This window comes from Petromyzon marinus, chromosome 55 (genome assembly GCF_048934315.1).
Source record: "Petromyzon marinus isolate PM22_M1 ecotype Great Lakes invasive population chromosome 55, UKy_Petmar_22M1.pri1.0, whole genome shotgun sequence".
Lineage (NCBI taxonomy): Eukaryota > Metazoa > Chordata > Hyperoartia > Petromyzontiformes > Petromyzontidae > Petromyzon > Petromyzon marinus.
The window spans coordinates 8,406,507-8,431,581 of record NC_133721.1 but is presented as its reverse complement, the minus strand read 5'-3'; positions in this window follow the sequence as shown (position 1 = coordinate 8,431,581).

Genomic DNA, 25,075 nt, shown 5'->3' with positions numbered 1-25,075 from the left:
CACCATGATAGCAGATGCCATGGATGCACTAATTGAGACATCATGAGACTGGCTTTTCACATTTGTAGAATTCTATATGGGGCAGTTCCTAACATATACGATTGGCATGTCGCATGCGATTAGTGATACAAAAGTGAAAATTAAGTGTATGGAATGGGTACACCCCATCACTCTTCCCCTGCAAACACAAACATTTTTTGTAATTCTCCAATTATCACTTTCCTGTACTCAGAGATGGATCATGCAGCAGCATAAACAAAGCAAATTAAGAACATATTATTGGTTCTCTACGTTGTCACGTAGATAGAAAATTAAAATATTACAAAAATATTAAAATGAAATAAAGATACACATTTTTTATAATAAATTGAAGTGCAATGTTTTGGGGGTAGAATGCTTCTTACACTGAGTTGCAGGGGAAAGAATGTTGGTTCGTATCCATAAGTCAGAGACCCTGGGTGATGCATTGCCATGTCTGCAGTAAGTGCTTAAAAGGGACGGCAAAGTTGGTGAAAGCAAACGAATGATGGAGAACGATTCCACATCCGGTGGCTGTAAACTCATATGAAGTAAGCAATGCTGAATGCAAAATGGCAGATTGTGCCACCTTTGACATTCAAGGGGTAAAGGTTAAGAGTGCAGCCTTGCAATTGTTTGCCAATGTCTATGCTGACAGAAGGGCCTCTGCTTTCAGGCCTCTCAAAAGTGTTTGGCTTACTATTCCACGATGGCCAGACGGACGTTATATTTTTTTCCCAAAATGTTTCGATTGCCAGGAAGCAGTTGCACACTTTTGTCCTTAGGTTCATACAAAATCCACGTATTATTGGCCAATCAGAGAGAGACACAAGTACCACGTGATACCAGGTCACCTCCCAATTTTAAGGAGCCTGAGACATTATCGGTCACAAAAATATAATCTATGAATGGACTTCATTGGCGAATTGTCCCTGCTCGTGACAGCATGTAAAACAGAACCTGTTATGAATTGAATAATTATCGTGATAAAGAAGCTGTATCTTGTATAGACAGGAATGTAAAGTACGCATACTGTACATGCATATTTATAATGAGAGCTTCACTGAAAAGCAGTGTCGTTAAAATTCAGAAACAGGTCAACTCATTGTTTCAAGGGTTGACAGCCCCACTGCTGTTATGTAGTGAACTCCTCCCTTTAGCGCTAATGACTGATGCAATGAGTGAAAACTCCAGGCAGCCACGATCATTGAACATTGGAAAAAAAACAACAATAGTCCCACAGCAATATGAGGCAGATGCCAGTCATGATGCCAGTCGTTGTAACAACACAACGCATTGATGATAACAGTCAGAGAACCAAATCAATAACAAAACACGTAATTATCCATGCAATTGAAGCGATGCTGCCGTGGTGTAATAGTTGGCACACTGAACTTACAATCCAGAGGTCACCGATTCAGTTGAATTTCGTAACGTGGCACTTTGAAACAATGGTGCAAGATTCTTAAATTCTGCACCTGTGTGCTTCCAGCAGTACAAAATGTGTACACCATATCGAGTAGATTGACAGGTTGTGTATAGTGAGGCAATGGTGGGTACTCCCACTTTTTAAAGACATCCGAACAGCATGGAAAATTAGACCACACAACATCTTGTTGGTAAACAAACAAATCGTAAAAAACTCCAAACATTAATCAATAACCCTGCTTAAAACGGAATATATATATATAAATAGAGACCAGAGAAACACAGTGGATAATAATTACTATTTAAAACATTTTTTTTAATTTTACCAGGTAAGGCCCTGTGAGCTGTATAGCTCTTTTTCAGAAGCGACCTGCCTATAAAAGATAGCTCAACGAAGTGGTTCATCATGTGGAAATGTATAGCAGGCAAATACTCTAAACACATGTCTCTAAATGCAGAAGGAAAAACCGGAGGACTCGGAGAAAAATCTACGTCACCACAGGGAGAGAGAAATGCAAACTCCAAATATGCAGGAGTAAGGGTCGGGATCAAACCCACGACCTCCTGCATACCAGGCGAGGTAGTTAACATTTTACCATCAATAATAGTTGGAGGCTACACTTGACACCATGGGGCCTGATGATATTTTTTTTGTGATGATCAGTTTTTTACATTGGATAGCTTTTGAATAGCATAAAACTCTTTCATATTCATTTAGCGAACGTGTAATTGCCAAGCGATGCAATGACGTCCTCGTTGGTCACGTGTTGTTCTCGTAACCCTCCGCTGAACATAGTCTGTGTATAGTCATCAACAATATAAGGTCGCACTCATTGACACAAAAAAGTGCTTGCCACAAATGAACCACAATACCTTGCTGATCTCGTCAAGGAGTGTAGACCGTCACGGGGACTCTGGTCATCATTGCAGTGGCGTTTGACTTGCCATCGAACAAAGACGGTCACCGCGTCGCACGCTTTCAGATGCGCTTCTCCTGCCATCTGGAACGCTCTCCCTTCCGATATTAGGAAGCCACTGGAGCTATACAATTTCAAATATAGATTGAAATTAATTTATTTAGATCTGCTTATGGTTTGATTAGTTTGTTGTCCTTCCACAATACTAGTTAGAGTAATTACTTATCATTAGATCAATTACTCAAATAATCCTACCACCTTACTCGAATCATAATAATCATCCTGCCATGATAACTGATATTGTGACCTCGTCACATATCATGAAATATGTTATTGCAGCAACACTAAGGTTAAATCCTCAAGGAAATCGCCAGGCAGCTGAAGTAGCAATCGAAACATTAAACATTAAAATTATGTGCTCGCTGGAGACGGTGATGCCTGAATACATGGCCCCAGCCACCTGTATCAGCCAATGCCACCAGCAGAAATCAAGGATGGGGATCGCAACATAGTAAGGAGCTCCTCTGCTGCACCACTTGCCCAAATTAATCTGTATGGCATTTAATTACGGACTTTTCATATGTGTGAAGTGACACCCAAAACAGTAGCCTTCAATAATAGGAGTCTTTATTTTTTACAGCATACGAGGAGGCAGCAGTAGATGTTGCATGGACCACAGCAACACCGCCAAGATATACATCGATCCCACATTCGTCAGCGATGTGCTCCATAGTTTATTTTTGTGTTCACCACACTCGCAGCTGAATTATTATTTGATCTTCCATTTTTTGGAAGGTGGACGGACGCGCGTCTCCCACGCTGTGTTCGAGCGCGGCATAGCGCGGTCCATGGTTGTCATGGGGAGAGAAGCTCCAAGCTTCCACAGACGGCTCCTCAATGACGTTCTTGTTTATTGCCATGTCCATAGCCGCCCACGATTCTGTCCAGGGAATTCCGATTTTTTTTATTTTTCGGCTGCTAGTGCGGAGGAGCAACCAGAAAATGTTCCCTGGATTTAAGCAAATGGTGCGGTGGTTCTCTTAGGTGTTGCTGGAGCACCATGGCGATGTTGTCCATAATCTTGTAATATCCCAGGTCTGAAACTATTAATCTAAAATATTGTTTTATTTTAACAGGTAAGGCCCACTGGACTGTACAGCTCTTTTTCAGAAGCGACCTGGCCACAAATGATAGTTCAACAAAGTGGCTTATCGTGTGGACATTTATCGCAGCCAAATACTCAAAATGCATGTTTATAAATGTGGAGGGAAAAAAACGGAGGGCCCAGGGACAATTCCACAAGACCATGGGGAGAGAGACGTGGAAACTTCAAATATACAGGTGTCAAGGTTGGGATTGACCCCACGACCTCCTGTATACCATGCAAGGTAGTAACCATCTCACCACCGTGGCAGGTACTGTTGGGCGCACAGGTAAAATTGTTGAACAGTTATAGGTTTGCAGAGTTCTGTCACCGCACTGACGGATTTCACTGCGCTATTTAACTACGTGGTTTTATTTGAAGTGTCAAGTTGACATTAAACAACTTCAGCATTTGCAAGTTGATGTTTTTTTTTCATGAAATAGTAATGTGTCTTATATTGCAGTCTGAAATGAATCGAGTAATGATACTTCTATCTCCATGTGCATGGCCTTTTAACAAGACCTTACAATACATACACGCAGAAAAAACCCCATGCCAAACAAAATACGAAATTATAATATATCTGCTGTATGATTCTTCGCCAAAGATGAACCTATACTGCAGTGTAATTGGTATTTTATCCAGCCACAGAGGTTTTGCAGAATATTAAATTACAATCTGTTTCATTTTAATGCGCATATTAACTCGTTTCCAGTCAAACATGAATTCCAATAGTATTCCTATTGGAATAACAAAACATACAAGTGAATACTAATGTGAATATACGTATATTTATATATTTTTTTCTCTCCACATTCTGCGATCGGTATCATATCATGAGATGTCGAATCCATTTGTATATCTCGAAGAGCAGAACCACTTTCCCACTGGCTATGCGTATGAGGGTATTTTTTTTCACGTAACAAAACTTAACATTCAAATTTTCTGAGCGGGAATTTTAGCCGACTCACACAGAACCAGATGTAATGTCATGATTTTATCGTTTACAGTCATTAGTGACAGGACTGATTACCACAGATTGACTAGGTTTGATAACTCGGCTTAATCAGAGCAGTGTTCTCAGTGCTCTGACCTTTTTAGCCACCTAACCACCTTTTCTCAAACATATATGTGTGTTTTTGACGGCACAAATAGTGTTAAAGTGCAATTGCCCAAAACATCGAAAAATGTTTACATCATGGGACCTCCATTGCTAGTACCAAAATATGATAATAGGTGTTTCCATTTTATTCTGGCAACAACCCATTCTCATATTTTGGAACTGGCAAAGGAGGTCCCATTATGTAGATGCTCACCCCGAGCTCTCATTACTCTGATAGCAGCATTGTCTTTGTCCTGTGTTCGCCTTTTTGCGTCCTCTGGTCTAACACCGTTTGAGACGAGGCTCAAAAGAAAGCTGTCTCTGGTGTGGACCAATCAGTTTCAAGGACAATGCCATATATTATCAGAGTATGTTTTTTGTTTGCATTCTAATCACAAGCATTGTGGTTAATGCAGACATGATTCCTTGTAAAAGGTTTCAGTTTGGTGTTTTAACATCTGTTTTGTTGCCAGAAAAAAAGTGGAAAAACCTATTATCATCGACAAACGTTGTTCATTTTTCTTTCCGTTAAAACGCAGTCCACCAATAATATTTTCTTGGCATGTGATTTTTAAACATCAGGACGATTCTGAGCAAGTTAACAGAGACGCACTTACGTGTAAGCAACTCAATGATAATGCATTTCACGTAACGATTCATCACGCGGTAAAGCAATTGTGCCAATTACACCGTAAGTCATGTAAAATCCTTGTCTAGCCACAGTACTACTCAGAAGTTTCCACAGTACGCGGTTCATTAAAATAATCCATGCCACGTGGTTACCAGACATGTGCTTTCTTTGCACACGGATGTGAGGCTGTTCTTTTCACGGTTATCGTGCTCTATAATGGGTCTTCCAGTGACTCTACGAAAGAGCCGCACCGTATCTTAATCTCACACATTGAGTAATTGCATTTGGCAGCCAATAAATTACAACACTTCTAAAATGAAGGCAATATTACAACGTTGTTACATGTCTCACCTTGAAGAAAATTCTACTTTTATTAGCAATATTGAACTGCATCTTTCCTCACTGCTCTGTATCTATGTCATTCTTAAAATTCAAGGTGAAGAAATATGAATACAGTATACTTATTTTTATGTAGATAATATGTATTTCTGCATTTCTAAAGAATATTGAGAGTTACCATTTTTTGCCTCACTCTAAATTCTAGAATCAAGGCCCAAACAAAGCTGATGGTAATAGATGATGACGACGATGATGATATATAATGGCGACGATGATAATGCTGCTAATTATTTTATGATGATCATTTACCCAGGAAAGACTCACTGAGTCACGTGACTCGGGAGGGCCCTGCAAAATCTTTGTTGGAGAGGTGGGAGGACGTTGAAGATTTGCTACGTGGAGTAATTTTGTTGGGTCATTGTTCAAATTTGACCAAAATTGGCACCATGACGCTGGCACACAAATGCCTACCCGTGCAAAAGACACCACCGGATCTTCGAATTCAACTGTGAAGCAGGCGGCATGGGTTTTTAAGGTGTTCAGGCCTGCCGCTGGATTTGACCCATGAGCCTCTGAACAAGTGCTTTTTTTAGTGCTACTGCTCGGCTGTGTCGCTGCATGAATTATGACAGTCGAGATAGGTTACAATGGCGATGATTAATGGTAATGGTAAATGACATTGATTGCCATAAATATGACAATAAGATTTTGTAGCCCCCAAAAAAGTGTGGTGAAATAATGGTGATGCCAATTCAGCATTGGCGGAGATAGTGAAAGCCTGTCAGCAATCTCATACTTTCACGCTGATATTTGACAGATTTAATCTTAAACCTTTGCAGCTCTGAGACGACTGCAAGTTGTAGGGTGGGGGTCTCGTTCAGCGCTGAATCTCGGAACGTGCAAGCGGTTAGCGTTAATTTCATGTGGAGAGGCATAGTGGCGCCGTTGTTTTTAAAGGCATTGCTCTCAATGGAGAGAACTGTAGTGACACGACCGCACTCTGCTATAGCTGGCGCCAAACTGTGCCACATGCCCTCCCATACAGTGAGGGAAAAAAGTAGTTGATCCCCTGCTGATTTTGTACGTTTGCCCACTGACAAAGAAATGATCAGTCTATAATTTTAATGGTAGGTTTATTTGAACAGTGAGAGACAGAATAACAACAAAAAAATCCAGAAAAACGCATGTCAAAAATGTTATAAATTGATTTGCGTATTTATGAGGGAAATAAGTATTTGACCCCCTCTCAACCAGAAAGATTTCTGGCTCCCAGGTGTCTTTTATACAGGTAACGAGCTGAGATTAGGAGCACACTCTTAAATGGAGTATAAAAGACACCTGTCCACAGAAGCAATCAATCAATCAGATTCCAAACTCTCCACCATGGCCAAGACCAAAGAGCTCTCCAAGGATGTCAGGGACAAGATTGTAGACCTACACAAGACTGGAATGGACTACAAGACCATTGCCAAGCAGCTTGGTGAGAAGGTGACAACAGTTGGTGCGATTATTCGCAAATGGAAGAAACACAAAAGAACTGTTAATCTCCCTCGGCCTGGGGCTCCATGCAATATCTCACCTCGTGGAGTTGCAATGATCATGAGAACGGTGAGGAATCAGCCCAGAACTACACGGGAGGACCTTGTCAATTATCTCAAGGCAGCTGCGACCATAGGCACTAAGAAAACAATTGGTAACACTACGCCGTGATGGACTGAAATCCTGCAGCGCCCGCAAGGTCCCCCTGCTCAAGAAAGCACATATACATGCCCGTCTGAAGTTTGCCAATGAACATCTGAATGATTCAGAGGACAACTGGGGGAAAGTGTTGTGGTCAGATGAGACCAAAATGGACCTCTTTGGCATCAACTCAACTCGCCGTGTTTGGAGGAGGAGGAATGCTGCCTATGACCCCAAGAACACCATCCCCACCGTCAAACATGGAGGTAGAAACATTATGTCTTGGTGGTGTTTTTCTCCTAAAGGGGACAGGACAACTTCAACGCATCAAAGGGACAATGGACGGGGCCATGTACCGTCAAATCTTGGGTGAGAACCTCCTTCCCTCAGCCAAGGCATTGAAAATGTGTCGTGGATGGGTATTCCAGCATGGCAATGACCCAAAACACACGGCCAAGGCAACAAAGGAGTGGCTCAAGAAAAAGCACATTAAGGTCCTGGAGTGGCCTAGCCAGTCTCTAGACCTTAATCCCATAGAAAATTTGTGGAGGGAGCTGAAGGTTCGAGTTGCCAAACGTCAGCCTCGAAAGCTTAATGACTTGGAGATCTGCAAAGAGGAGTGGGACAAAATCCCTCCTGAGATGTGTGCAAACCTGGTGGCCAAGTACAAGAAACGTCTGACCTCTTTGATTTCCAACAAGGGTTTTGCCACCAAGTACTAAGTCATGTTTTGCAGAGGGGTCAAATACTTATTTCCCTCATTAAAATGCAAATCAATTTATAACATTTTTGACATGCGTTTTTCTGGATTCTTTTGTTGTTATTGTCTCTCACTGTTAAAATAAACCTACCATTAAAAGTATAGACTGATCATTTCCTTGTCAGTGGGCAAACGTACAAAATCATCAGGGGATCAAATACTTTTTTTCCCTCACTGTACGCCCCTTGTGAGAGCCTCGGTACATCTTCCAATCCGAAGACGCACCGATAAAGTACACGGTTGTCTTTGGAATGGGAAATGGTTAACCAACCATGTCAGTTGCCACCGCCGCACATTCAAGGGGAAAATCAGAGAAAACCCAGTGGCATGGCAATGTAGAGAATACTAACCCGACCGTGGACCACATTGTGAACCACTCTGGACTTCGGAAATGCAGTGGCGGCAGTAAAGACATCAACTCGGCTTCCCCTGAGGAAGACACGCTGTGCCTCTCTGATCTGAATGTGAACTTAGACATTTCTGTAGAAAGCCATCTCTGGCAACCACCAGTCCTGTAATTTCAGAAACCATGGTTACTGCTCTTTTGTCCAATCTGTACTGGTAACAACGTGACCTTTTTTTAATTCATTTTCTTTGTAACTCCATGGAAAAAAATATCATGGCAATTCATTTCTACGTGACTTTACCGAAAGAACCAAAGAGTAATTCCTGCAGTCACGAAAGCTTCGAATCTAGTTTTATTTCATGGTCTTTTTTGATAATCAATTGTTTTCATACATTACCCATCAGCCACCACGGTCTTGTCAGTTAAGCATTTCAGCAGCGTAGGTTCAGCACAATCAAACCCTGGACCGGTTATCACATGCATTGTCTCATCATCAGTCATATTTGCTTGAACCAATGCTGGTGAAATGCTAAATATGCATATACAAAGATGATTCGTTCAGATATGGGTTCTAATTCGACACAACACTAAATAATACATAGCACATGGCAACGCTGAAGATAATGTTACATGATATTTTTTTTCTTTGATGTATCCAATAACCGTTAATCCTTTGCATTCATTAACATGTATTTCATAATTATCAAAGCAACAAGTGATTACAACGAAATACATTGGTTGTCGTTGCACTATTTGTTGTCTGGATTTGTTGTGTGGAGCCTGCGGATCAGTCAGATTCTTGGTTCCTGGCAACAATGAACATCAGTGGCATCTGAGCCAGTCCCGCTCCTCCCCAATTCATCAATTACCACTGACCAAATATGTAAAAAAAATAAAGCGTATGATTTTGTAATGAGATTAACTACGTACTTCAATACATTATTCGTTTACTTTGCCAAGAAAATGATCGATTATCTAGTTTTCAGGAGGGATTTGCATCAGAAAGTTTGGCAAGTTCTGTTTACTGAGTGTTTTGCGATGTAACTTGCATTGTATGTGCATTTATTTTTTTCTCTCAAATGCTTTGCTGCAGCCCTTTTGCATATACAGTATTTATTTAGGTAGACCTTTAAGGTTTTCGGGATTTGTCGTGCACAATGAATATGGCAATATCTCCATAAACATGGAATCATAATTGGGCTAACTTGCTGTGTTAACATGTCCGGCAACAGGGTAGATCGTGATGCATGATGGGTCAATTTCATTGTGCACTTTAGACCACGCATGCGGAGAAATAACAGTGCTTCTTGTTATAAATAATTGGCCAGCTCCAATTCTCATTTCTGAAGTGCCGGCAAGAGCGTCCATACCAAATACCACATCTTCATCGGCCGCACAGAATAAAGCAGAGACTATAAATATATATATACGCAATCACGGCAAATCACCATGGGCCTCATTTGAACTGTTAATAAAAAAAAAATGATTATTTAGACGTCCACAGGAATTACCAAGTCTAATTTCATAAGGCACAATGAGCTTACCTTCAGTGTTATTAAGCTGTTGACGAGCACGTTTGGAGGCAGTGCAGCTCGCTGAGAGGGCATGCGGCCAGCATTTCGCAGGACCGCGTTGTCTCCACAGCCAGGTACAATCCTCGTTTTAAGGCTGTGGTGACTTAACATAGTTCCAAAACCACGTTCAGGTCCCGTTTGCCGCAGGAACTTTGTTGGATGACCAGGAATCAAAGCTGCATTGCCGGGAAGCACACCACTTCAAGTATGGAGACGATAATGCATTGCGAAACACGTGAATCTGTGCATACACGCACACGTAAAGACAAAGATCCCCCCCCCCCCCCCCCCCCCGTAGCCTTACACAGACTTTTGGGGCAAGTGTTGTTGAGTACTTTGTTTCGTTTTTCTGTTTCTTGAGTTTTTTGTCATGTTGGAGACCCAGGTCACTGTTGCCAATGAGACTGTGCTGATTTATTGAGGGCTCATGTTGGTTGAACAAAAAATACACTTGTAACGTAATACCTCAGTGGGCTTCGCCTGGTCGAATGTTCACGGTGTAGTTTCATTTGAATATTTTTGGGTGATTTGTTTACCCTTGTACTTTGCAATACTGTCATGTTTTTTTGTATTGTTTGTTGTTGTAACGTTCTTACCCCATATGTTCCTCCTGGACATCTGTGAAAAAGAGGCTTATATCCCATCGGAATTCCTCCAGTATAAATAAATATTGTGATTCCGATATCTAAACACTTTGGGTGTGTCTAGACACCTACAGCACGACACCCACAATGGCTGTACCCGCAAGTACTGCTCATTAATGTAAGATCTTGATGTGACCAATTTTAGTCATTTACATTTTAAGGCGCATTTTACCCAAGGATCCCAATGCACCGTGTATGGAAAGCAGAAAAATGAGACAGAGCCAGCAGTAAACGACCAAAACAATGGGGGAAAGACCATTTTAAAGAGGTGAGATTTCAGGGCAGATTTAAATAGCACTAAAAATGCTTATTGTCTTATTATTGTAGTGGTCGATTTCACTCGAACAACTTTTGTCTTTCTTCGAACACCGCTTTATTTACAACTCTCCGCATGTCCTCCACATTCCACAGTATCCTGGTCGCCACGGCTCGCTCGCCGTGCTTCACTCAACTCGCTCGCCACCTTTGTCTCTCCACTCCCCACGATTACTTCGCTTACTCCGCCGCTAACTTCTTCGTCTCCGCTCTCCGCTATCACCGTCACTATGCTCTCTCCACTGCTAACTGCTTCGTCTCTAGTCACCGCTATCACCGTCACTATGCTCTCTCCACTGCTAACTGCTTCGTCTCTGTTCAGCTCCGCTGTCGCTACGCTCTCTCCACTGCTGGCTGCTTCTCTTCTTCAGCTCCGCTATCGCTACGCAGTTTCCAAGCTCCGTCTCCAACTCTGTCTCTCCAACTCTCTCTCCAAGCTCTCCAACTTCAACAACCCCGCTGTTGACTCCAAGCTCTCCAACCTCAACAACCTTCTCCAAGCTTTCCACCCTTCAACTCCCCCGCTGCTGACTCCAACTCCCGCTCTTATGCCCGCTCTCATTACCCCCTCAATTACTTAACCCGCGTCCCAACGGCACTCCGCGTTGCCGTACACCTGTTACCTCGCCAGACTTCAAGACGCCCCTCCAGCCTTGGCAACAGCACCAACCAATCAGAGCCGTCCTTGGATCTCCCGGCTTAATTGCCCTAACGTAACCTGTACTGTATTCGCCTTCGCTACAGGCTGACCCAACATAACCCGTAATGACTTTGTTTCCATGCAATCACACAGTTTGCACTACGCACCTTCCTACTCCACTACATTATCGCGAACGCGTTCCATGGTCTTGGAGCTGCACTGGGAAAAAGCCCATGCTAATGAGTTCATTCACTGCCAATGCTGTACTAGAAAGTGAGCAGACATTGAGCAGTGATAGTCGGGTAGATATGTTTTCCAGGTGCCTTCAATGAGAATGCTTGGGTAGGTCGCAAAGAGCAGTCATCAACTGGAGTGGCCTTAGTAACTAGAGATCTTGGAATAATCGAATCGGCGGAAGAGGTCTTGTGCATGCGTTGGGAGATAATTGTGCTGCGACCCGCGCCATGATGGATGTAGGGCAATCTCCTCAGGTACTACAAAGGCCAGGCAGTAAATAATCACTAGAACACATCGCCGCCTTTGTATCCCCAGTGCCCATTGACGGCTGAAATGGGACCGGTTCAAATATCATCCGGCACCCACGTGTGATGTGTTTGGAAATCATACTTAAGTGGTTCTTAGTAAAGTGCGCTCACCCACTTTGACAGCAACATGAAATATCTTTCTTTGGCTAAAGTGCAATGGCTCAAACGTGATTTTTGAAAGAAAAAAAAGTTTAATATTTTAAAATACATGTTATAATGCTGCTGCAGATTTCCCATGCCAGCCGAATCCAAGAGGAACTTACAGAGCTGGTTTCACTCCGACACAGCGTTCTGTAATATAGTCCATGCTTTATTTAAATGATCTCTTATTGGATCTGATGCTTAATGTTGCGTTGTGCCCTTGCAAGATGTTCGATTTTTTCATTATCTGAAACAAAATAAAGCATAAAAAAGGATATTTTATATTTCAATAGTCGACTGAATTTCTTCCTGTGACGTAAATTTTTACACTCAGTGCATACTGTATATATGTGAGTGCTTAAAACAAATTCTCTAGCGAATCTTCTGAAAAGCCTGTACATGTTCAGATTTGTTATTTGAAAAGCACTCATTCGCGTAACATCTTGTGTGTACAATTAGCACACACAGATGTATTTGCAGGAGAACATCAGATACTGGGTTGTTATTTAAAATATGAAGATATGAGTTGCCAACTCATGAGTTGTATTATTTTAGTATAAATACATGTACATTTTTATTAATGTTGTTTTTTCTGACTTTATGTGAACGAAAAGACACACATTTGCCCGTTTTCTCATTGAAAATAGGTACATTTCAAAATATAATTGTCCTATCTTGATTTGAAGCTTTCGTGACTGCAGGAATCCGTGCTCTTTGGTTCTTTCGGTAAAGTCACGTAGGTATCAAATAAAATAAATCATCAGACCATGCATTCCCACCTGATGACGGACGCTTGTGTTGCACCCGAAACGTCGTGATTTATTTTATTTTATACCTACGTGACTTTACCAAAAGAACCAAAGAGTATCATTGTCCTGGTTACAAAAGCAAAGTTTGTGGGGAATAATATCCATTTTCTATACTTTTTAGGCATAAGCAATAACGAAATAACACTTACTACCCAGGAACGTAAATTGTGTTACATAGTGTTACCTGGCTGTATAGCAACTGAAAAATTGCAATAACTTTACTATGCAGGTAAAACAAATAGTGTTTTAATATTTAAGTGGTACTTATTTATTTATTTAGGGCCCCTTTATAACATATGGTACAGGCCCCGCACAACCTGAATCCGGCACTATTAACACCACTGGCGTAGGGCTATTGACAGGTGGTGAGTACATCCCACAGGACGCCACTGGATGTATTGGGGTGCCACGGTGGCGAGATGTTAACTACCTCGCCTGGTATTAGGTGGAAACATTATGCTTTGGGGGTGTTTTTCTGCTAAGGGGACAGGACAACTTCATCGCATCAAAGGGACGATGGACGGGGCCACGTACCGTGAAATCTTGGGTGAGAACCTCCTTCCCTCAGCCAGGGCATTGAACATGGGTCGTGGATGGGGTATTCCAGCATGACAATGACCCAAAACACACGGCCAAGGCCACAAAGGAGTGGCTCAAGAAGAAGCACATTAAGGTCCTGGAGTGGCCTAGCCAGTCAGACCTTAATCCCATTGAAAATCTGTGGAGGGAGCTGAAGGTTCGAGTTGCCAAACGTCAGCCTCGAAACCTTAATGACTTGGAGAAGATCTGCAAAGAGGAGTGGGACAAAATCCCTCCTGAGATGTGTGCAAACCTGGTGGCCAACTACAAGAAACGTCTGACCTCTGTGATTGCCAACAAGGGTTTTGCCACCAAGTACTAAGTCATATTTTGCAGAGGGATCAAATACTTATTTCCCTCATTAAAATGCAAATCAATTTATAACATTTTTGACATGTTTTTCTGGATTTTGTTGTTGTTATTCTGTCTCTACCATTAAAATTATAGACTTATAATTTCTTTGTCAGTGGGCAAACGTAAAAAATCAGCAGGGGATCAAATACTTTTTCCCTCACAGTAGCTAAGTGTGACTTACTTGGTAAAATAAATAAAAATAGTTTAAAGTTTAATACAAATTGTAATAGTTTGATCATTTCGTTTTTAATAAGGATATGAAGCACACCATAGTATATACTCTTTGGTTCTTTCGGCAAAGTCACGTAGGTAGAAAATATAAAAAAAATCAAGACGTTTCGACACCATAGTTTGTTATAATTACAATACGATATTAAATTTCACAAACTGACTATTCTACAATGAAGTGCAAACATTGTTGAAGTATTTTTTATCTCTTTGATGGGTGGAATATTTAATCAAAAAGGTTAATATATGGGTAACCTCATTGGATTCGGCAGCAAAGCCCTGTTATTAATTCCACTTCTGAATTTTGATCATTTTAATTACACATGGACCCACTTGCCGAGCGAAAAAGGTCTGGAGTGCGATGAATATGAAACAAGGGTCATCCTATGTCTGTGCAGCATGATGTGCATTATATTTAAAATATACATCGGAGGATTAAGGGCTCTGCTGGAAATTCCACACTGAGTGAAATCAAAATGAACGTGGAAAATTTGAAAATCAATCTTCAGCCCTGTTAGAAGATATCATATTTCATCATTGCGATAGTTCAAGATGAATCGTTAATATATACACGTTGTGAATATATATATACATATGGCATATACTGTGTACATCTCTCCGAGCCGTCGCAACAAAGGAAACTATAATTATAAAAGGAAAAGGTGCAGCCCTGTAATGGCTTGCTTACGTCACTGCTCTATAGAGCCCCTCTAGAGGATGCTTGGGCCACTCCTCCACAATGGATAGACGTCTTGAAATGGGTGGAAGTGCCCACACTTTACCCCACCAGACGAAACCTGGCAATCGACTATGGTTTACACATTTATACTGCTGGATGGACAGAGGCCGACGGAGGTTAGGGAATGGGTGGCATTTTCGAAACTCGTCCCATTGTTTCAAATGTCACACCGGGATATTGAGCCGGTGACCTCCAGATTGCCCAGTGTGCTAGCCATTGCACTTCGACGGGGGTCCCTCTTAGATTAAATACAAATGTAAAATACTGTATATATATTCAGGGATTTGTTGTAAAAAAAAATGTGCCAAAAGCTATGCATCAGATAATTTGTATGTACGATTGAGTCGTGTGTTGATTACTATGCCAGTCTTCAGAGTGTGTGTGTGTGTGCATTGGTGCACGCATTGAGACTTGGGTTGCCACCTGTCCGAGTTTCCTAAAGGTTCATCTTCTAGTGGGGGTATTTGGTGTCCTGGGAATTTCAAAACAAGTTTTTTGTTGTCATTTGTGTAATGATGATGCACCACTCAAGACAAGGCATTCACATGTAGTGCCCCCCACCCCCCCCTTCCTGGTTTTGTGAGATATGATTCCATTGATGGCTTCCTTGCTGCAAAAGCACTGATATTAACCACTGCACCACCATCCTGCCATCCAACGATGGCAGAATTTCTCAAATAGGTCGGAGTGTGGTTTCTGACGTTCAGATGTCCCACGTGAATTATCACCTTCAATAAAAGAAACCAATTCCGTGCCACAGATGTATAGACAGGAAGGTGCATGCATGCAGACTCTTGCCTATAGCTGGATCACACATAAAAAGCTCACTCTTGGAAAATTACCATGTTGATAAATATTTTAAGATGTTTCAATTCCCATCATTTTTTAAAGACCCCTTTTCTTTGAGATATAGTCAAAAGAAGAGCACTTCATACTCGAAATTAACTCTCTATTTTTTTCTACCCAGCATTTGGCAAATAGTACCTTTCAGTGATTTCACAATCTTACCCAAGGTTCGGTTTTGTATGTTTTGCGTTTGAGCGTGGAAACGTCTGCTTCTCCAACAATGCTACACGTTAGCAATTCGCATGGCCATTTTTTTTTAAATACATGACACAATTGCATCCAATCACACCTGCCAATCAAAGCAACAGCTAAAGCTTGAATGTTGTGTCTCTTCAATAAGGTTTCTGTAGATTATTCTTGGAACTTCTTCCTAGATCAAGTGAAACTTCGCGTGGATTGGATCTCGAGGTATAGGCAGAATGTGTAAAAAATATATTTTGATGATCATAAAAAAAATTGGGTTAGGCCACGTGGTAGATTTACACCAAAAATATGTTGATCAACCCTCCACCACCCGATAAGATTGTCAGGTTAACAAATGCATTATTTATACGAGCCAATGTATTCATCTAATTCTGACTTTTTAATGACCGAATTTAAATCAGCATACGATGACATTTAACTCAAAATTGCTTTGAGCTTTACCTACATTTTAAGTTACGATCTTTCAATTAATTTAATCGTTCCAAGTTTAATTTGTTGAACCAGGCACGGAGACCAATATAGTCTCATTTGCAATATTAACCCGAGTCATCCAAATGACAAAATCAATGGCAAATCGCCCGATGATGCTGGATGTAATTACCAGCAAAACGTCGTACTCAAATTGTAAATGTCGTGGATTTACTCTGCAACACACCAGTGGGCTAAATTATTAAACTAATTATCGCGTTGTTTACGTGACAAACGTTGCTTGCTGTGTCGGGTGGTGGAGGATTATGACACATACTTACACGATCTAACCAAAAAAAACATTATTATGAATACTATTGGTCACAAAAGCCTACGTGTTGAACTGAAGTGTGAAAGAGGATAATGTGTCAGTAATCTCACCTCTTCAAAGGCATTCACACTAAACAATCTTTTTTGTATTTTACCAGATAAGGCCCACTGAAGCGACCTGGCCACAAATGATAGCTCAACTAAGTGGCTTATCACGAGGACATTCAAAGCGGGCAAATACTCTAAAGGCATGTTTTCTAAATATGGAGGGAAAAACCAGAGGACACGGAGAAAAAAATATATGCGACCACAGGGAGGAAGACACCACAAACTCCAAATATACAGCAGGTGTCAGGATCTGCATCAGACCCACAACCTCTTGTATACCATGGGGGAGGTAGTTAACATCTCACGACTGTGGCGCCAGCATAGAAGAGTAGGCCAAAAAAAACTCCAGAATGACTGTCCATAGCTCACTCGAGAAGGAACCCTTCTGCACTGCAGCGGAATGATCAGAGCCGCACTGATACATGAAGTATATGACGTACATGGACTTGCGTATATGTATCGCAGGGAGCGCATATAAACGATGAAATGTGCAAATGTACATTCATACACTGTACGTGAAAAACGGGTATCTTGCTCTTCATACGAGTTAACGTGCACATGTATATTTAATTAAGTAACTATGTACAAGAGCATATGAATCCCTTTGGATGAATTTAGAAGATATATATTTCCACACAAGCCAAATGAAGGTGCCACGTTACCATTGGCACAATTATAATCGCAACTGCAATCTGTTGCGGCTTAATTATTTTATTTTCCCATTTACAATTTCATCAGAGCAAAGATTGATTAATGTTTTATTTTTGGGGCCGACATGTGCTGTGAGTAGCTAAGCCTTTGTTTCAAGTGTAATGATTAAAACGAATTATAATGTTGACTTAAAACATTAATTTATATTATTAGAATTATTAGACCCCTATTGGTGGCGAATTCTGCCCCCCGGCTAATCATTTTTTCGGGCGGGGGGGGGAGAATGGTTGCTGAAAAAGACATCAAAAATCGTATTATTGGTTCTTTCGGTAAAGGCAAGGAGATATAAAATAAAAATAATAAAATTAAGATTACAAATAAGATAAAAACAAAGTGTAAACCCACGTTTCAATCGCAACACAAGCGGTCTTCATCATTGTGTTGCAATCAAAACGTCGTGTGTTTTTTGCTTTTATTTATATTTTAATTTATAATTTTTATTTTCTATCTACGTGACTTTACCGAAAAAAACAAGAATATGAATTGTATGTCTTTTTCAGCGACCATTCCCCCCCCCCCCCCGCCCGAAAAAAAAATTTGCCAGGCAAAATGCGCCACAAAAAGGGGTCTCATAATTCTAATAATATCAATAAATATTCTCATAGAAATATACATTTAAAACGTATAAATATTATAATTGTTTTCTGAATTAAACATAAATGCTACACCGTTGGATTTGCAACGATGGGCACGTGTCTTAAATCCCCTTGCCTCTGCAGTATTAATGGGTACAACCACACGTCCTGCGATAAAGTGTGGGTACTCACACCTCTTCTAAAGACGTTTGATCAAGAGTGGAAAATTAGGCCAAAATTCCATCTAGAGGCTCTCCTTGGAGCTCATTGCATGGCTGCACTTTCACCAGCTTCATCTTTCCAGTGCTTTTTGAACACGATAAGTGTTTGACAAGTTTTGTTTCAGCAATCAATGTGCTATTTAAATTATTGGGATTTGCCATTTGTGGTTGCGTGAGTCTGCATAGGATATCTTCCAAGTAAGATGTGCATTTTAAGACCATTACCTTGTTCCATGTGCACTAAAGGTGGTAAAAAAAAGCTATCGTATAAAACTCGAAAGCAATTACTCTCATGCAATAATTGGCCCTACGGATAAAGAGACTTAAATGGAATTGGGCAGAGAATCTGGCATATAAAAAACACAAGCACATTTCCTTCAACATCACAATTTAATCACGCATTTTATTCAGTAGCACTGGAGGTAATATGTTCCATTACCTTTCACACTTAAGCACCCACTAACAAGTCCAAACGATGTCCTGGAATCGATCTATGCTGACCAGAAGAACACGTATTTGTGTGTGAGAAGAAACCGATTTAAAATTGCAAGCTTATTAATGGAATACAATTAGCATATTTACCAACATGTGTGGGGGAAGAACAACAAACTAAACACAAAACGCAATAAAATTTTGATTTAAAGCTTTCGTGACTGCAGTAATTCATATTCTTAGTTCTTTCGGTAAAGTCACGTTGAAGGGAAACAATAAAATAATAAAATATATAATTTATGCAAACCGACACACCTGATGACGACCGTTTGTGTTATGGTCGAAACGTCGTGAGAATTTTTATTGTTTTATATATATTTTATTATTTTATTGTTTCCCTTCAACGTGACTTTACCGAAAGAACTAAGAATACAAAACGCAGTTCTAAATAAATTCGTTTTCAAACTAAATTTAAAAGTTCATAGCTCCAGTGGCTTCCTAATATCGAGAGGAAGAGCGTTCCAGACGGCCGCAGAAGCGCATCTGAAAGCGTTGCCATGTACCGACTGTCTTTGTTCGATGGTTTGCCAAAAACCGCTGAGAGGATGGTCGGAGTTCGCGTGATGGTCTATGCGCCTTGACGAGATCAGCAAGGCATTGTGGGTCATTTGTGGCTAGCACTGTGTGTGTGTAATTCGTGCGACCGTTTAACGCATTCGTTCGGCATCTTTTCCACTGCAAGATCAAGTCGTGTTGTGGCCTTGCTGAGCTAGCCCAGCATGGCTCAGGAGGAGACAGTTTGGTTTTCAACTGCATAAGCCAAGACATGCCACTGCATTGGCTTCTGGATGCCGAACGAATGCGTTAAACGGTCACACTAATTACACACAAAGTGCTTGCCACAAATGACACACAAACACCTTGCTGAGCTCAACAAGGAGCATAAAACATCACGCAAACTCATCCTCGCAGCGGTTTTTGGCTAACCATCGAACAAAGACGGTTACTACACGGCAACGTTTTCAGATGCACTTCTGCGACCGCCTGGAATCCTCTCACAGCCTCAAACGGTTCTATTCTGTTTAACGGTCCTATGTAACCAGTCACATTTTAGAATTATTTGGGTATTTCGTTTCAAGTTTGATCATCATCGTCGTCATCATGATCATCAAAACTTTGAACCCACATCACACACAGGCAACAGATAGACAAGGAGACTCAGACAGTGAGATGGAACCAAACTGAGACGGAGACACTGAGAGAAATGGGGAGAATGTTTATTCAATAAATGCGGCCTTCTCCCCGTATTTGTCTCTCCACGTAAGAAATGTAATTTTATACTCCGCCCGTCGGCGGCATGACCCTCTCTCTGGGCATCTTATCAGCATAAAATGGTTCAAAACAAGCAAATCCTGTATCGGTTTTGCCATTAGTCATGCATATATAAAAGAGTTAATTTCTTTGAGATAATGTACTTTCAAGATTTTAAGGCCCTATTTATGCTCAGATTTAGATGTATAACATTTTTTATAACTTTAAGTTTTTATGCACTAGATGTAATCATTTTTATATTTTCAATATTACTCCATAGCCTATTTTATTACATTATCTCCCAATAGTATAAACAATTATTGTGATGTGATAATGTTTATATTTTCATACTAATGTAAGCAAAGGTCACGTCACGTAACAAGACTTTTCACAGGAAAGGTGTGGAAAGGTCTAGAAAGTGACATCACTTCCTGTGATATCACATTTTTGGATCATCCAAATATTTTCATATCTATGCCTGATTTGCAGATGTTGTTTTTATTATCTGAAAAATCTGGAGCACATACCTCTTCTCTGCTTATCTCAACTATCTTCTCTGTGTGCCAGGTCCTTTCTCAAAGATGCCATCAGTCATGGTATTCCTTCCATTTAGCTCTCTCCATTATAATTACCTCTTAACTTTGCATGGGATGCTCACAGTTGCATCCTATTGTTCAAATTGCTTACGTGCTTAAGTCATTGTCTTTCGCAGCTGCTTGTAACTGTACTTTACCCAGTCTGAAATAATAGAGTCTATTGTTTTCTCTTGTATACCAAAAAGAAGTCCAGTCATACAAAATGGCAAGCTCTTTTCTCATCTCAGCTATGGGAAATAAAACTCGCGTGATTAGTTTTTTTTTATATATATTAACGTATCATTTTTCTTCATATGAGTGTGCCAAAAGCGGCAACGTTATGCCCTGCATAATGCTTATCAAACGCGAGCTGCGGTGTTGCCGTGCATCGCGAACTTGTGGCAGTCTCTTTTATCGAGCGCAGTTGCCGACGATAACATCACGACAGCAATTATTGACACGGAGGAGCGCAAACACACCGAATGTAACGTCTCTCCCGTGACACGGCCGAATGAGCCAAGAAGGCATGCATCAGGATTATGGTCACATATGCTCGCATACAAACTTCGTTAGGTAAGCACTTGTCAATTGGAGAGTGCTCCTTTAACACCCCCCCCCACCCCGCCCGCACCTTCCTCCATGGCAATGTTTTTCACACATCTAGTCAGCCATTGGTTTCCTTCATTGAAGGTGACAATTCGCACGAGACATCTGTATGTCAGAGACCACTTAACGCCGCGACTTTTTAGAAAGTCTGCCGTTATTGGGTGGCGGGTGTTATGGCATCGCAGTTGCAACACCTTGTGCCTCACAGCAACAGGGTCATGAATTCAATTCCCAACTCAGAAACAAAAGACTGCTGGGCATCGCGTCTTACACGGCGATGCCTTGAAAAGTTTTAAATTGACGAATGAAAAATTTTGTTGATCGATCTTAGATGTTGTTTCTCCCCCCCCCCCCCCCCACCAAATTATAAACGATTAATTTGTCAATCTGAACGTTTTAAAGACGGCCATGGCAGTGTAGTTTAATCACCAACTACAAATCCATTCACCTGTCTGCTCTCTGGTCTGATAAAAAAGGGGGCAATTTAGCAAAATGTTCGGCCATTATGTGTGTTTATGTTTTGAGGGCAGGGACTGTTTTTTGCTGTTGTTTAACTTGCCTTTCCGAAGCTTGGGAATTGATTATGCAATTTGAACTTACATACTTTATTTATTAAAGGGGCACCACGGTGGTGAGATGTTATCTTCCTCGCCTGGTATGTAGGAGCTGTGTATTTGGAGTTTGCAAGTTCTCCCTGTGGTCACGTGGGGGTTTTTTTTCCCCCGAGTCCCCTGGCTTTTCCCTCCATATTTAGAAACCCTGCGTTGCGATTATTTAGATCATTATTAACGGTGCTATAAATGTCCAAGTGATGGGCCACGATGTTGAGCGATCATTTGAGGTCAGGTCGCTTCTGAAACAAAAGTTAATAACTCAGTGGGCTTTGCCCGTTAAGATGGGGATGGTTTTCGTTTTATTTTTATATGTTCGGGTGATTTCTTTACCTTTCTTGTACTTAGCACTACTATCATGTTTATGTATTGTTTCTGTTGTAACGTTCTTACCCGCCCCTACTGGACGTCTATGAAAAAGAGCTCGATATCTCATCGGATTCCTCCAGTATAAATACAGATTCTGATTCTGATACTAGGTTGACCATGGGGTGTTTTTGTTGTTGACGTGCTTTTTTGCCACTGCCAACATCCGTCCCTTGTTCTATTCTTTGTTTCAATACAACATTAAAGGAATAGCATGAATTACGTGTGATCCATTTATCTTCTTTTATCTTTTTAAATCCATATCATTTTCAAAATCGGGATATTCCCACGGTGTAATAGTTATCACAGCAGACTTTCAGCTTCATTACACTTTATTATATATATTTTTTGTGAGAGATTTAAATTTCATCTATTTTATTTCACTTCGGTACGTTAACGCTGTGTGTCTTGAAGAGATACCCGCAGCAATTTGGAAGAAAAATAAAACTTACGTGCAAAGAGCATTTTTTTCAAATGAACAGGACCAGCTCTTGGCATTAAAACAACGGGACTTTTTTCTTAGAAGAAATATATATTGATAAATGATGTGCAGTACCCTCATTCTGGAATAATGCCTCAATTATTTGGGGTCAAAAACAACGGAGACGAAACTGATTCGAAAAATTATGGATGTCGCTGTACGTATGTTGAACTTTTTTCGCACGGGACGTAGCCAACCGTGTTAATCGGAGGTGACTCTTATATACCCAGATTTAATCGACTATGCAAAGGAAATTTTACACCGGAGAAACTCACGCAGCTCATCCAAGCTCTAAAAAAACAAGGCCTTTTCAAAGTTGTGAAGCAATTATTACAAGCACTTTCTATATGGGAAAAAAATAATTGCATTGCACGATCACCATCTAGATGGAGAGATGAGATGGATCGTGGCAATGCAGGACTGTGAGGCATAGCGACGGACAATGTGGAGGAAACCTTTATCTGGAGGCAGTAAAATAAGGCTGACACTAATGATGAGGAACACTCGCTAGGATTTAACATGCAATCCATTCATTGATTTATACCCACAATGCAGTGCCCACTTGCACGGCGTGTAGATCACACCTCTGAGAAAGTGAAATTTCTAACTTTTATGAGGCCTTGAAACATTTTCAAAAGCGTTGCTGCCAATGTCATGTTTTTCATTTAATGAATCACTCGATCCCTCCAGTTATATGATCCCACTTTCTTTCAGCATCGACATTCGCTGATCGTACACAGTGCCATGCCAAGATTCATGCTTATGGGGGCTGCGCTTCAATGAAGTGGATTGTGAATAAGTATTTTTAACACTGCAAGGCTTCGCAAGTTTGCACCACACACCTTTAATTGAATTGCCTTCGTGTCGGTTATAGGAGAGTGTCTGATACTTCTTGGAACAAACTAAAATAAAACCAAAAACCCATTTGGAACCTTACCAAACGCAATACTCCGAACGTTTTTTTATGAATTTCACATTTTTTCTCACCATCATTTTAAGCGACAAACCACGTGAGTGGGCTGTGTGTTGTGTGCCTCCCAAGTGACTGCATGGCCCAAATGTGTGAGGTGCATTCCCTTTGTCGCGTATCTTCACAAACCCGTGGCTGCCACGGATGTGAGATGTTGACTACCTCGCCTGATGTACAGGAGATCGTGGGTTCGATCCTGACCCTGACGCCTGTTGTATATTTGTAGTTTGCATGTTCTCCCAATGGTTGCGTGGATTTTTCTCCGGGTCCTCTGGTTTTTCCCCTCCATAGAGAATTTGGCTGATGCTACAAATTCTCATATGATAAAAAGCTATATAGCTCAGTGGGCATTCATAGTAAAATACAAATAGTTGATCGTTTATTGTTTAAATGTTTAAATAGGTGATGGCAGATTTGGGTGGAGGTCTTGATCCAGCAGTTGCTTTATTAATATTATTTACCTCTTAAATAATTACACATATTTTACTGAGGACAGCCCGACTGAGAGATCTGCGAAGTGTTTTGCAGTGGAGGGGGGGGGGATGAGTGGTGCTGCATGAATCCCGATTGATTGATTTGCCACTCATAGCACACTAGCGGGAAGGACCCGGTGTTGCCCGGGTCTTAAAAATATTTCAAAACCACTGTTAAAAATCTAACAGCAGTGCGTACTGACTGTGGTGTTTACCTGCTATGATTACAGCAGTGCATACTGTGGTGGTACCTGCTATGACTACAGCAGTGCATACTGTGGTGGTGCCTGCTATGATTACAGCAGTGCATTTCGACTGTGGTGGTACCTGTTATGATTACAGCAGTGCATACTATGGTGGTGCCTGCTATGATTACAGAAGTGCATACTGTGGTGGTGCCTGCTATGATTACAGCAGTGCATACTGTGGTGGTACCTGCAATGATTACAGCAGTGCATACTGTGGTGGTACCTGCAATGATTACAGCAGCGCATACCGACTGTGGTGGTACCTGCTATGATTACAGCAGTGCATACTGTGGTGGTACCTGCAATGATTACAGCAGTGCATACTGTGGTGGTGCCTGCTATGATTACAGCAGTGCATACTGTGGTGGTACCTGCAATGATTACAGCAGCGCATACCGACTGTGGTGGTACCTGCTATCACTGCAGTAGTACATGCTGACTCTATAGCAGTATTTATCGACTGGATAGCACAAAGTACTCACCTGACAGAGTGGCGCGGTGAGGCCTAGTCCCGTGCAGAGCCTCCGGCCTCGCCTAGATTGTCCAGCCGGCCGAGGTGGCACCTTGGCAGGCTGAAGCTGGGCTGCTACCCCTGACCCCCCCCTCCCAGCCACGATCTCCCCGGCCGCTCTGCAGTAATATCTACGGCTTATAGTGGTAGCATCT